The sequence below is a fragment of the Pygoscelis adeliae genome, unplaced genomic scaffold (assembly GCF_000699105.1).
Source record: "Pygoscelis adeliae isolate BGI_AS28 unplaced genomic scaffold, ASM69910v1 Scaffold30, whole genome shotgun sequence".
NCBI classification, from domain to species: domain Eukaryota; kingdom Metazoa; phylum Chordata; class Aves; order Sphenisciformes; family Spheniscidae; genus Pygoscelis; species Pygoscelis adeliae.
The window spans coordinates 63,926-78,930 of record NW_008823915.1 but is presented as its reverse complement, the minus strand read 5'-3'; the positions used below and the strand labels follow the sequence as shown (position 1 = coordinate 78,930).

The following is a 15,005-nucleotide window of genomic DNA, read 5'->3' as shown; positions in this document are numbered from 1 at the left end:
CTTTGTTTATCATCATGACTTTTGACCTTAGGGAATTCATCTTATCAGGCTTTTCTCTGATGGTGAGAAGCTTCATATTTTCTTTATCTGTTTAAGTGAAAGCTGAGATTCAGCAGTGATCACTTGATTCCAGTTGCTGAAGCTTTAAACAAAGCATTAATAGTTAGGAAAGTTGAAGTAAGATTGTATTGGTTGTGAGTGCTGGGAACGGAAACCCTGCAATAACTAGGTCGGTTGATAGCTGTGGTATTGTCAGCGTGCTACCCATTAACTGCACTGTAGAAAGGACCTTAGTAGCTCAAACAGGTGTTGACTAGTAGTAACAGTGATCACTATCTGCAGTTTGTCTCCTTCTGTGGCATTGCCAACCCATATGATGTATTTTTAACCCTTAAAATTATTTTTTTTTCTACCAAGCACCTCCCCTCCTTTCTTCTTTTGTCGGTCTGTTTTTACAGGGCTGCCTAATATTTAAAGAATCCCCTGCTCAGGGATTAATCTGCAAATGTGGTAGCTAGTTTCATCATTTGGACAAGCACCAGGGCAGCGCTGAGGTGAATGTTGTGTCTTTGCAAGTATAAGGGAACAAACCCAACAACAGGGAGCTGCTTGCCTGAGCTGCCTTGTCGCCCAAGATTGCAGCAGCAGCACGTTACTTAATCCTGGGGCAAATCCAGCTTGTTACTTTATGGTAGCAACTTCCAAATACATTCTTTTTGGCCTTTAGAAACTTGTTCTGGCTGCACTCCTACTGTTTTCATTAAAGAATTACCTGCTAGCTAAATGAACCACTTAATCTGGTAAGAGCTGAAGGCTTGTCTGTTCATGACGTGTTTGTCTATTGTCTTTAGCTTACACATCCTGAATTGACCTATGTTGATTCTGTACCAGCCTGAGATAACTGGCTGGAATTACTGGCTAAATAATGTATATCCACCACTTCTGTCATATAGTAAGTTCACAGAGCTATGTAACATCACAGACTACTGCTGGTACGTATGTATCTCTGATTTGTACATGTTTGGCGAGCTGTTCAGAGACTGCTTTGCACCCTGCCCTGACCTCCTTACCTCTGCATCCTCTGTTACCCGTTCATCATGCTCCCTGCTTAAATGTTGGTCTGTAGCCAGCACCAGACCATTTTCAACTGTCTGTTCCTGAAACCAGCATCTCATCACTGTGGCATTTCAGTACTGTAAATCTTGACCATGCCAGGTAAATCTGCCCAGACTGGCCAGGGGTCCTCGTTCCCATCTTGGAGAGTGAAAGATTCAGGCAGCCCCTGGGAAAAGTCATGGACATGGGGCCATGATTAAGAGGAGGGTCAGAAGAAATCACACCTGGAACACCCACCAACAATGGATCAAGAGCAAGGAGCCGAGGCATTCTTAAAACAAAGGCAGAAGCATAGAAACCTATTTCTGACAGTTCTTGCTACTTGTTTTGCTTCCCACAGTCCTTGTACTTTAGCTAACAGAGCCCTTATGAACCTAGCGAGTCTGAGAGGCACCAGCAAAGAAACATGGGAGCATGTGGCCGCCTCTAGGAAGAGGCCAGATGAAGACTGGCAGGAGGTTTTCTGGACGGAGAAAGAAGATGCTGAGCCAGCCTGGTATCGCACTGGGATCTGGAAACTTCTTATTCTAGGTAATGAGCAGGTTGCTGAACTTGCAGATGGCAATGACTTCGTATTTCTGGCCTGGAAGGGAACCCTCCCATGAGTGTCCTGTCACTGCAGAGCTCCCACAAAGTGCATCCTTGCTGTTTGTCTTCTTCCTCTTATTCCAGACCATGTCCATTTCACGACCACCAGTGTTGCTCCAGGTATGTGTGATCCATGACCAAGTGGCTGCTGTTGGCTATTCCACCTTGTACTTCCCCCAGTGCTGCAAAAATCATCACCAGAGCTGCCTAGGAGCAAGCAGATAACTTGTAAAGCTGAAGCCACCCAGCAATGTTTTGACAGCTACATCTTCAGACCTCAACACACTTCCTCAAGGTTGTGGGAGGGAGTATTCTTTCATCTGAGGTGGCCTGTTTAAAGGTGCTACCCTCCAACAGGAGGACACAACAGCAGAAGAGGAGTCTTGGGAAGTTTTTGAGTTTTTTTCCCGACACTGCAATCACTTCCGCTGTGCTACCCAATAAATACTACAGAAAAAGCCTTACAATGCAGAGGACCCTGCTGGGGGGCACACAGCCAACTGCTTAATGCAGAGACGGTTCTTTGTGTGGAAGCAGAGACACACATATCAGGGCTCATCTAACCATGAGGTATTTTCTAGCACAGTAAGATAGCTGAGGCCCAAGATAATCTTGTCAACCCTGGAAAGTTGCTGGACTTTTTGTCTGTGTTTTCAGTACATTGGGATAATGTTCACTAGCTTAAAATAGCATTTTCTTATCTTAGCTATGAGGAAACAAATGTAATTTTTGTTTTTTAAAATGCATCCAGAATTTGTGGATCAGGTTTTCTATAAACTGCAAGTTGGCATCTTTGTTTCATCACAGTTGTACTCCCTCTTCTGAACCAGCACCACCTTCCGTTTCAAAACCTACTCCTTGAGCCTTCTCATATCCCTTCCTCTGGCAGCTGCAGTTGTTCAAAGTCAGCAACCAACCATGATTTTGTGAGGCTGGCCTGTCTCATCCCCTCACTCTTGAAAAGCACCTCCCATTTTGAAAGTATCACAATGTTACTCTGCTAGTGCTGCATTTATTATCTTCCCAACTTCTGCTCTCAGGCTGTTTTTGCTTGTATTTTAAGTCACTGGGATGTTTCTAGGATAACTGCTGCTTCCATGTGTTGTTTTCTTAGGGGTACTGGGATAGTCAGGCATTGTGCTGACAATCCAGATGAGTGACTCCAAACTGTGCTTTCACCTTGTATAAAAGAGAGCTCCCAGCTGACCAAACTGTAAATGCCAGATTATTTGGGTTCAGTATTCGAAGTCTGGTTGTTATCCTAATCATATTACTGCCATGTGTGTTATTGGCTATAGAGGTCAGTAAGCCTTAACCCTGACGTGTGGATGGGCCAGCTGAGCTTGAGAAATCTTTGATCCCCTGCTCAGAGGCTTTTGAGGGAGTGGTGGAGGAAGACTACTATTTAAATAAGTGTTTATTCTATTTGAAGAAACTGAATTGCAGTCTGGGGGTGCAGTATGGTCACTCCCAAAGCTGCAGGCAGAACAAGCTGAGACATCACTTAGTGCTGTATTTTAAGACCTTGTAGCCCAAGATGAGATGCACCCAAATGAAACTGGAAGGACTGAAGCCTGGGGATGGGGCTGAAGGTAAGACTCATAAGAAATGCAGTAGGTGCAGGCCATGGTAGTTAATGAGCGCTGTAACCGGCCTTCCCCATTCAGGATAGTCTTTTCCTTCTCCCTGGAAGAAGGATGTTCTTTCCTCAACACCTTACACTACTACGGGTTTTTCATGAGAACAGACAAGTGCTTCCCCTTTTCTCCCCTCAAGATAATAATTTTTTGAAACAAAATAGCAGCAGTTACTTCCATTCCCTGTTGTACACAAACAGGGAAAGAAATGTGATTCTTAAAGTTAGTTTCTACTAGGAGAGAAGTGCCCCATTTGCTTTTAACTTAGTCCTGAATTGCTCTCTAAAAGATTTTGCCAGCGTTACTCACAAAGAGGTTTTGTCATCAGCATCAGACTCCCTCCTGCTTCAGTTTATGTAAGTAACAACATGCTTGGGTCACTTGTCTAGTGCTGGCTGCTGTGCCACCCATTTGAATTTAAAAGCATCTTCTCTGTATTATTAGTTAATGGCTGTTTATGCACAAATAATTCTTCCTCTAAGTAAACTATACCTTTGTTCTACATAAGTGGACACAAGGAATTAGGCCTGTGCTAGAAGAAGTAGAGGCCTGTTGTCCTCAGTGATATTTTGATCTCGTATTCTTCGTTCACCTCCATCTTCTGCCACAGCCAGGCTCTTGGCGTCCAGCGTGCCAAGGTAAGAAACGCAGCCTTGGTAAGAAGTAACAGCACTATAGTTCAGGCACTTGTTTCACGGCTTGATAAAGCATGACTACCGAAGTAGCTCTTGAAATGAAGGAGAGCTGTTCTGCTTCGCAAGAGCTGGGAAATGGAGGAAACTGCCAATTATGTGGAGGTCTGTGTTTTAGTGCATGTTTGATGTTAATGAATGGTAGGGACATCAGTTGGACTGAAACATCAGTTCTTGAGTCTATTCATAGAATATGCTAAGAGGCCCTGTGAAATGCTGACAGTGTGACCCCAAACCATGGGAAATAAACCTGGTCTCAGATCTTATTGAAGTCTAAAGCAGTGCTGACTTCTATTTTTCATTAAGGCTTGTCGATCTCAGCCAGTTCTGCGCACACATACCTAACTGATGAGTTCACACTCCGAGCAACACGCCAGAGCTGTGACCAAATTTTGCTTTGGTTTTTGGACTGCCTGAAGCTTAGAAATGCTGGCCCCAGAATCAGTGTGGTCCTTGCGTTCCTTGTGATGGGCTTTTGCTAGTTTCCAACACAGATTTCCTTCTTGGGTTGTAAAGACTCTCAACCTGTTACTTGGGAAGACCGTAAGTGGAAAAGCCAATGCGATGATCTGTGTGCTCTGTATCCACACCACTTGCTGACTAGCCTCAGGCTTCTTTGTTTCCTTCTCTGCAGGACTAAGTCTATCAGTCTAGAAACCCACGTGGACCCAAAGCAAAAGAAAATGTTCAAGTGAAGCCCAGTCTAAACAGGCTGAAGCCAAATGAGATTTTTTTTGCCAGAGATGGTAACAGGGGAAGGTAGCAAGAGGGAGTCGACATTTTGTGTGGTACACACAGCAGCTCACAGAATCAGTCATTTCTTTCAACCACCGTACGAGATGGTTCCTGCTGCTGGATGACGTGGGGTCATTTACTAGTTTGTCTAATTATCCAAAAAATAAGGATGCCATTGGTAAATATTGCTACTCTTGGAACATGAGTTTTTCACTGGAAACCCAAAATTTATGTAATTAATTCTTGTGTCTCCTTTTCTGACATAATGTAGGGCTGAATCAGTCAGCTCCCTGGCAGCCGACTACTGAAAGCTTAGCCTTGCTTGGTCTGGGGGAAAGAAGCAAACTGGAAAGAAGCAGAAATGTACATGTTTTCAATAAATAAATACATAACTTTTGGTCAAAGTGCAATTTGACTTAATACACCTCCACACATGTGCTCCCCTGTACAAAGCCAGTACATACGTCTGTCTGATTTCCAGTTTATTTTTTTCCTCCACAGCTATTTTGTTTAGCTCACAGCTAACCTTTAAAGTTTCAGTTTGATGGTGAGAAGAATGACGAACATCTGATGAACCTGAACGTTAGTTTAAAAAAAATTGATTATACTGCTCAGCTAGTTCCGCATCATTGTTACAGCAGCTGAAGTTTCAGCAAGTTTTAAAATACGGTTAAAAAATTGATCTTTTGCAACTTTTCAGCAGGGTGTCTTAATTGTCTCTTTTGCAAGAAATCTAAACTTGTGTGAAACTGGTCTTTAGGCAGTGTCGTTAGACAGCTTTCAAGACAATTCAGTGTTAGTTATATAGGAAGGGTCTCTAATCTTAACTCTGTATGGTGTAAGCCAGGGAGCTCGGGAACATGAATGAGCCCTACTTCACAGCTTCCAGCTACCTGCAGCCTGTGGAGGAATTAAGTCGACAGATTGTTAGCTAAGTAGCTGAGCAGGTGGAAAAATATTAATCTGAGCAGACATTATGCTGTAATGTACATTTTTCTAATTATTACTAGTAGTAAAAATCGTTGTTGCATTTTACATAACTGAATTATGAATGACCTAAAGTTAGAAACAGTGTAGATGAGTTGTTAATATCCTCATGCAAATAAAGGTATTGCATGAAGTGCAATGATTGAAAATATAAAAAGAGGAAGTGCTGAAAATGTTGTAGTGTTTCCTGATGAGGAAGGGAAATTATCTGAGTATGCTTTAACTGCCTGTGTACCGAATTTGAAGGTGTTAAAGCCTGTGCCTTTGCTAGTTTGTTTTTTAAGCTGATCAGAGTAATCTTAGCTTAACACAGCTGTAACTTTCTGTCTGTGAATACAGCAGATTCCTAGCAGCTGTGTCCAGAAAAGCACATTACAACTCCCTAGACCAAGCCCTCCTTCTCCCGTGCGATGTAGGCCAAGCAGTCCCACACTCTGTAAGAATACGTGCCCCAGGCTCTGCTCTCCCCAGGTTCCTGGGAGCGAGGGCTCCAGCCTGCTGTCCAGGCTGGTCCTCCTGCAGTCTCCAGCACCACGTGGGCTCCCACTTGACCACCCTGCGGGTGGGCACCCGAGTGTGGCTGAAAGCTCCTCAGCTGGACACACCAAGGCACACGTACGCTTTAGCTTCACTAGCCAGCAGGCAGCCCAGAGTGCCTGGGGAGCCAGCACTGGCCGTGCCACGCTGCTGGTAAGCTGTGGTTTACTGAGGACAGGAGCGTGCAGGAAAAGCTCCAAGAGCATGGGGCAAGATATGCTTACACAAGCTCGCAGGCTCGGGTTCACCTGCAGTATTGACATACCCCAAGAGTCTAAAGCGTCACTGCTGCAGACCTTGGCGGCTGGCAGGAGTGACGAGCCTGGGGAGGTGCTGTGAAAGCTCCTCAGTGGCTGTCAGGTCCGGGGCTGTGCAATCAATCAGGGAAACCGTCTGGAATGTAGGGCATTGGGACAGCTGCACCAGGCCAGGCGAGGAGCTCAGGAACGCCGCAACGCTTTGAATTTGGAAACTGTGACAGATACTTGTGCTGGCTGGTATCAGGGCCAGGAGGTGGAGCCCAGCTCGCTGGCTGTGTTAAGTGTTACTGAGCGTCGGGGAGGGAGACAAGGTGCATCTGACTACGTGTGAAATTTTGGAGGTGTGACATTGGAGAAAGAAGGGACCAAAGTAATCTTAGACTTGAGAAAGCAGGTAACTTTTAAAAGTTTATAACTTCTAATTTTAGAGTTTTAACTTTAGAAATGCTACTTTAATTTTTCTGCCAATCGATATTGATTTTAAAAGATTTAATTTTCCCATTAAAAAGAGAATAGAGAATTCCAGTGCAACTTCCATTTTCATGATATCTGCCCTGGGGAAAGACAGAAGAGCTTCAGAATTTCATACTCTTGTTAGTGTATTTCTGTGTTAGAAAAAAGATGGACATTATTAGGTTTATTTAATTCTAAGGAAAAAAAATATAAATAATATAAATATGGCAAACATCAAAAGAAATGAGACATGTATTTGCCTTTTTATTGCTTCCTGCCTACAGTAATGACCTGTTCCTCATTTCAGTTCTCCTCCCCTTTTAAAATTACAAAATATTGTCTCCTATACATAAAAATGTTAATAAAAAAGGCCAAGAAAGCCTATCATACCATATGTCATATTTTACATCTTCCATTTTTTCTTCAGGGTTCAGTACCATATTGATGTATGCCAGAAAAGCCTAGTAACCGGCCGTGACATGACAAAACAATCTGTTTATTATCAGAAGTTCACCGACTAACCAATCTTAGTTTTACAATCATTTCTGTCTAATGATACTGCTTATGAATAGATGGGTAGGGAAGGCTTAGGATCAAAGAGTAAACCGCAGATTTCACAATGTTTTCTTGGCAAAACAACATGTTGATTTAGCTACTGCACTGGAATCTGCAAACCTTCATTGTGGTTTTCCTGGGATTACTTTGGCTACCATTTTCTTTCCTGTCTTCATATGACAAATCTTTGTCCAGGACCGGTGATCTGAAGTTGCTTTAGTCTGGCTTAGCATTTTAATAGAGCTGAGAGCTTTCCTTAGAGAATCACGCAGCTCTTTTCCATAGGAGTATTTCAGGACCAGAAACAGTCCAATTTTAGACCTCAGAGCAGGTGCTCAAAAGCTTGTTTACAAAGGAGGGGGTGGCCAGGGTGTTGATCTGGGCTGGGATTTTGGGTGCCGCTCCAAAGCAGCTGTATCAGCACAGCAGCTGTTTCCACATCCCTCCCCAACCATCCATGCCCATCCATGCCCAAGGCAGCCACCACTTATGGACAAGGCAGCAGTATTCAGGCTGGGAATGCTGGGCTGGTGAGTCCCACCAGTGATTTCTGGATAGTAGGGGGCTTTTTTCTATGCTGCTCTGCTGGCTGCAGGAAGCCTGGGATTTGAGGACAGACTTGCCAGTTGTCCTTCTGGCATCCCATGATTCCTCCATCCTTTGAGAGCCAAGTCCTGGCAGTTAGCTTGGAGAGAAATTGCTTTGCACCACAGTGCCAGTAACGGAGAAGCAGCTGCACGTGTCTTAGACAGGTGTACTCTGCGCTGGGTGAAAAACTGGCTGGACGGCCGGGCCCAGAGAGTTGTGGTGAATGGAGTTCAATCCAGTTGGCGGCCGGTCACGAGCGGTGTCCCCCAGGGCTCAGTTTTGGGGACGGTCTTGTTCAATATCTTTATCAATGATCTGGACGAAGGGATCGAGTGCACCCTCAGTAAGTTTGCAGACGACACCAAGTTGGGCGGGAGTGTTGATCTGCTCGAGGGTAGGAAGGCTCTGCAGAGGGACCTGGACAGGCTGGATCGATGGGCCGAGGCCAACTGTATGAGATTCAACAAGGCCAAGTGCCGGGTCCTGCACTTCGGCCACAACAACCCCATGCAGCGCTACAGGCTTGGGGAAGAGTGGCTGGAAAGCTGCCTGGCGGAAAAGGACCTGGGGGTGTTGGTCGACAGCCGGCTGAACATGAGCCGGCAGTGTGCCCAGGCGGCCAAGAAGGCCAATGGCATCCTGGCCTGTATCAGAAACAGTGTGGCCAGCAGGAGTAGGGAAGTGATCGTGCCCCTGTACTCAGCACTGGTGAGGCCGCACCTCGAATACTGTGTTCAGGTTTGGGCCCCTCACTACAAGAAGGACGTTGAGGTGCTGGAGCGTGTCCAGAGAAGGGCAACGAGGCTGGTGAGGGGTCTGGAGAACAAGTCTGATGAGGAGCGGCTGAGGGAACTGGGGTTGTTTAGCCTGGAGAAAAGGAGGCTGAGGGGAGACCTCATCGCTCTCTACAACTACCTGAAAGGAGGCTGTAGCGAGGTGGGTGTCGGTCTCTTCTCCCAAGTAACAAGTGATAGGACGAGAGGAAATGGCCTCAAGTTGCGCCAGGGGAGGTTTAGATTGGATGTGAGGAAAAATGTCTTTACTGAAAGAGTGGTTAAACATTGGACCAGGCTGCCCAGGGAAGTGGTTGAGTCACCATCCCTGGAAGTATTTAAAAGACGTGTAGATGAGGCGCTTAGGGACATGGTTTAGTGGGCATGGTGGTGTTGGGTTGACGGTTGGACTCGATGATCTTAGAGGTCTTTTCCAACCTTAATGATTCTATGATTCTATGATAAAGCAGGTGCTGTGCCATTCAGCATGTCTGGCTGCAAGTAGAGGAGGAAGAAATCATGGAGCTCCTGGTGAACCAACTCTTCCTGGATTAACTTTACCTGATGAAGCTTTGTTGATGACCAAAGTGAAGAGGTAGCCAAAATTCTAAGATGGCAAAAGTAATCTAGAGATTTACCCAAGCATCACCCCTAAGGCACAGCCACAGCACACCAGTGTGAGGACCTCCTCGGCATGCAGGGTGGCTGGCCCTGCAGCTGGAAGTTTGCTGTCCCACAGTCACTATTAGGGGTAGCAAGGGTATTAGTCCAAGCTAACCAATTTGTAAACTTAGGATCTATTCCTCAGCCTATTGCCAGAGGGGTGTGTACCGCACCAGAAGTAGCTGGTGGCATGGATCTGCAAGCATGGAGGTCACTGGTAGCTTTGCAAGTCTGAGATTCCCAAATCTGGGAGAGTGGCATGCACACGCCAGTTCAAAATAATATTTATTTGAATCCTGCCTTGTTTTCTGCTTCACTGGCAGACAAAGCTTTTCACGGTCACTTGGGTTGCAGAAAGGATTTATTTAACTTGTGAAACGCCTGGAGGTCTTGGAGATGAAGAGGTGCAATGCTCCTGCCTATTAATTGGTCCTGGCATCGGCAAACGGTTTGAGGAGAGAGCTATTAAGTGTGGCTGAAGGGCAGAGCTGGAGTTCTGCAGTAGGGTGCTCTGTGGCGGCATGGCATAAAGGGAAGGCCTGTGGTGTAGGGATGTGTGAAAAAATACTGTTGTGAGAAAATAATGCGAACAATTGTGGGGCTGTGGTTGGCCTTGAGGTTACGGGGCTGGGTGGGAACATGGCGATAACGCCACATCAGCTCTGAGAACTCTTTTTGCAGGTACCTACCTCACTCTTTTGCTAGGTTAGTGATTGCACATGTTGTCTCTGCCATTCTGCAAGAACAACTCCCTTCAAGTCTTCACCTGTGTGGCCAACAAGAGCTCAAACAACTTTTATTTCTTTGCTTCTTATTTCTCCCTGAAGAGAAGAACCAGACAAACACCAGCAGACTCTGTCTCTGTCTCCCTTGGTTAGGCACTGGTTTCATGGTGTCTCGATACTGTAAGTTCTGTAAAAAAAGAAATAGTTCAGTGTTTATAGCAGCAGTGATGCAATGTTCATTCTTCTCAGCTCTGCAATTCACTCCCATAGTCGTCTCCCAGGCTTGGGAGATGAGAGATACTGGGCAGAAAAATTAGACGCACACTTTCTGCACAGGAGCACTATTGGCATGGGCCTTGTTTTGAGGTGCTTACAGCGGTGAATGGCTACTGGGATGAGCAGGAAGAGAGGGGATTTGCACGGGCTAGGAACATGGGCTGGCCAAGTGAGGACCGGAGTGTACAGGGGGATATGCAATACTAGTTGCAGGGCCGAATCAGTAAACATGTTATGGATGTTTTGCCAGGTGGCTTTTGTGCTTAAGTCAAGTACACGCACTCTGTAATCCCAGTGCCTCCCTGGCTGAGCAGGAGTGAGCACCGAGCATGCAGGTGGTGGGATGGCACCCAGCCCCAGCACTGGGCGTGTGGGGACGAGCACGACGTTTGGCTGTAGAGGATGCCCCATTTCATTCCCCGTGACAGGGCCTGCACTCATCCTGCCGCCTCACCGCTGCAGACGGACACCCAGGGAAGCGTTGCTGGCCTGAGCAAAGGGTTGGGACGTGCAGCGTGCGGGGCCAGAGGAAAGGGGGATCTACACAGTGAGCCAGGAGGCAGTGAAAATGGAAAAGATGAATAGAGGTGTCTGGGGAGAGGGAGTACTGGTTTTCCAGGGCCCTTCGCTATTCAAGTGCCAGCGCACCAATCTGTGTTGCAGATGACATTTCCTGGTGCGGCTGCCATTTCAAAGAGGTGATGGGAAGAGGAGAGGCTGAAAGGGACCGGTCCTGGAAAACTGCCTTCCACCCTAAATGCTTGTACCTGCTGATTATCCCAGCAGACCAGCTCAAGTCAATGTGACCCACAGGGCTTTTGGCAGGATGATGGTGAAAGTCTGTTCAAAGTCAAGGGAAGGATTTTACCAAGTTTTGGTGTGTTCTCTGTATTTCTTTGAGAGGTCTTTTATCACGTGAAGAGACTTTGCTGTACTTTCATCCTCATCTAAATCCAGCTTCCTCTTTTTAATGCTATTTCCATATACCTCTTCCTTTTCACTTACTGCACTTTAGCGCTTTTTCCTGGCATGCTCAAAAAGCAAATTCCTCAATAGCTACTGAACTCACTCTTCTGCTCTTCCTCACAAATTTCTGTTAACGTCACCTTTCCTTTTGCTCAGTACCAACTGTTGTTTGTAATCTTGCTGAATGGCTTCTGTCATTACGTTTTGTGCCTACTTGCGTCAGGATCTGCAATGATGTTGTCACTCAGCAACACCTCTTTCTTTTTGAAGCTTTCAGTCCACTAAAACTTTTTCTAGCAACATCAGAATCTGTTCTCCCTCCTTGTGCTGAGAAGGATTTGTTTCATCTCTGCTCCATTTGTTGCACAGCTCTTCATAACGTTCCTTATGTTGCTTATTCGTTGTCAGTCACTAGCTTGCACTCGTCCTCGTCTTAACTCAAGTGTCTAAATTCTCTCTTTTATCCAGTGATACAAACCCCATATTGCATTCAGGGTTCTTAATGTTATTCACTGTTTAATGTTGCTCTCTTCTCTCTGATCAGCGATGAGGGTAAGGGACAAGCCGCTTGGACTGTCCTCTCCCTTCGTATTCTTCTTCAGCTTCCTGCTCTTGGTTGCTGTGGCTCATCTCCATCTCTTCATTCAGCTCCAAGCCCTTCCCCAGACTGGTTAGGATAGGTGTCCATTAGCAGTAAATAGCTACTAAAAGAAATAATGGACTTACTTTGTTTTTGTTTTCTGTGTGTATGAACTACTTGAAAACCATCTGGGTTTTGCTTAATTTTAGAAGAATCCGGTAAGGAGTTAAGACGCTCCCCACAGCAGAGGAGAATTCTCAGGAGCATACTGGCACACAACTTCCCAAAATAGTTAATGTCTTTATTTGGAGGAATGCACTGACCCATTTAGGTGGCACACCGCATCGTTGAAACATGTCCGAAAAGTGCCTGACGGTGGTGGTATTCAAATTCAACACCACCAGAAAAACACATGAACATCGGTGGATGCATGCCAAAATTTTCATGCAGGCTTCTAATTTTAGGTTTTAACCTTTCCAGTGCCCTGAAGATGCCTTCAAAATCTCCAATCACTGACCTCTTCAGAAAATATTGGCCTAAATGCTTTACAAGTACTTTATATTGTTAGAAAAGTATTAACAAAGCTTTATAGAAATGAGTAATCTTTAATAATTGGCTTCAGCTTCTCAGGCAGCGTGCACCTGCTTGTTTTGAGAGAAATGCTCAGCGCAGCTTGAGAAGGAACAGCCAATCCCCCTGCTAGCAGAGGAATGAAGACCAATACGATGTAGTAGCAACTCAAGTATCCTTAATTTCAGACATCCTCGGTGACGCTGGCTTTCAGAACTGGAAGTGCCTGGATATGACTGCATGCATACACGTGCACATTATGAAACAATTGATTGCTCACTGAGTATTTTTAATTAGTATTTTCCTTTTAAATGCTCCATTTACCCTCTTCACACAAGGTATTTTTGCCATGTGCAGTTTTTATTGGAGTAAACATACTCCCTTCAGACAGCTCCTTCAAGCCAACTCAGAGATATCTTGACCCTCTTTTAATTTTTTTCCTTCCCATGACTCATTCCTTTCATCCCGCTTATGTTTTCTGAAGTGAACTCTACATAATCATATTGACCCCAAGAGTTACAGACTCAAAGGCCTCGGGCAGATGAGAGGATATATGAGATAAGAGATCTATTTTAAGCAAAACATTTTTCTTAGGCCATACACTTTTTAGATTTAATGTCTTTGTAACAAGTAACGCTTCAGGTTATTAATCTTTTTTATATTCAGTGGGTGAAATAAGTTATTGCAAGGCAACTATACTATCCAAGGGGAACTGTCTATTGATTTTCTCTTTGCTGTTTATGTGTTTTGGGGTCCTTCTTGCTTTTCCAGCCAGAGGATGAAAAATTGACTGAATGGTCTCACTTCTAATTAAATCTGTTAAGCAGTTCTGAGTTTTAGCTCGGCAGGAAAATGGTTGAAGGTTTCAATTTTTTAAGCTCTTCATGAAAACAATTTACATACCAAAATCAATTGACATTTTCAGTCTATTTTCAGAAATTAGCCTTTCAATTAGTAATTCTAACTGTTTTGCAAAGCTGGAATGTACCTCACCCCAGGGAAAAGCGGAGCTCGTTTAGCTTATGAAAATCTGAGACGGGTTTGCTCCAGAGAGGATCAATCTGGGAGTCTTAAGCAAATGCTGCTCTTCTAATAGTTTCAGTGAAGGAGCGCTATCAGCTACTGCAAAGAGCACAAGGCTGCGTACGCTTCCTGCGGAGGGCCTAAGGAGGCAAGAGGAGGAATATCCTGAGGTCAGCAGATCGTGTAGGTTCACTAAAAGGTAAAGATGTATTATGCCTGGGGTTGATATCTAACATTTAGGAGAGCAAAGTAGGTGGCAGCTAATAGAAGAATTGCTATTTCTTCCTTTCCCTCGGCAGTAAGGGGCAGGAGGTAGAGGTCATCCTTCTAGGAAGGAGAACGCAGCCAGTTACCTGCTTACATCAGCTCCATGGCGTTGCATAAGGCATCATTTAGTCCCTGGTAATGAACTTAATTTAAGCATGCATGTCCCTGCCCTTGCCTCGCTACTCTGCATTATGGACTTGCAAGTTTGCTTATGCTAAAGGGCAGAGCAAAAATAAATTGCCATACTCCCCGGCATGTTCCATCAGCCTGTGTTGGAGCATGGGCTGGTGTCCAAATAGTTTGGATATGAAGTGAATTTGGGCTCCAGGACAGGCTCAGACCTGCTCTTGAAATTGCACGGCGATGACACCAGGGTCCTACTTTTATATTTGCAGTTGACTGGCTGCCACCGCTGCGACCTCCAGCTGCGACAGCAGTGCTTTTCGCGTCCCAGCTGAAAACTAACCTTGCCTTTCTCCAGTTAGCAGGGAAAGGGGTGCCCCTTTTTGTGTTACTGTTGACCAGGAACTGGTGAAAAGCTTTGTCGGTTGGAAACTCGATATTAATTAGGTGAAGCTGTAGCTCAGGTAGACAAAAATCCTCTTTTGACTTTTTTGTGTACACTCATCTGTATTTTGGTCGTGCAGGCTGAAATGCTGCACAGACGCCTGGTGTTTCAGTCTTTAGACCTTTAGTCTGGGAGATGGCTCTTGTCGAGGGTTTTTGGTTGGGCTCCCCAGAGCTGGCGCAAAGGAGCGTCACCATGAAAGGTGCCATCCCAATGCACCACTTCCTCCTCACCTTAAACTTTCGCATGCTCACGATGAGGGTCCGGTCAGGAATCCCCGGGTGTACGTATCCCCCCACGGTCCCAGCAAAGGGAAGGCTAACGGTAGGGGCTCACAGCGACAAAAGCTGCTGGCTTGCAGCGCCGTTGGTGCCAGGGGCTTTCACGTCCCCGGTTCCTCCCGGGACGCTGCCGCAGACGAAATCTGGCGCCGACCTTGGTTCTTC

The 15,005-nt window shown here is 45.5% G+C and overlaps 1 protein-coding gene and 1 long non-coding RNA gene across 4 annotated transcripts in view; one reads left to right on the top strand and one right to left on the bottom strand.

Moving 5' to 3' along the window:
* Window positions 1-15,005, top strand: part of KLHL24 (kelch-like family member 24) — an 82,061-nt gene that overhangs the window by 42,421 nt on the left and 24,635 nt on the right. For 2 of the 3 annotated variants that reach the window (XM_009318838.1, XM_009318831.1), the window contains exon 1: window positions 6,855-6,946. The exons of the other annotated variant lie outside the window; for it this stretch is intronic. The gene's annotated coding sequence lies outside the window, so the exon portion shown is untranslated. Of the gene's footprint in view, window positions 1-6,854; window positions 6,947-15,005 lie in introns of those variants that run through there. 3 annotated transcript variants of the gene reach the window in all.
* On the bottom strand, window positions 9,928-12,243 carry LOC103912536. The gene is made up of 2 exons (XR_663376.1): window positions 12,065-12,243; window positions 9,928-10,496 (listed from the first exon to the last, which is right to left on the bottom strand). It is a non-coding gene; the product is annotated as an uncharacterized LOC103912536 (long non-coding RNA).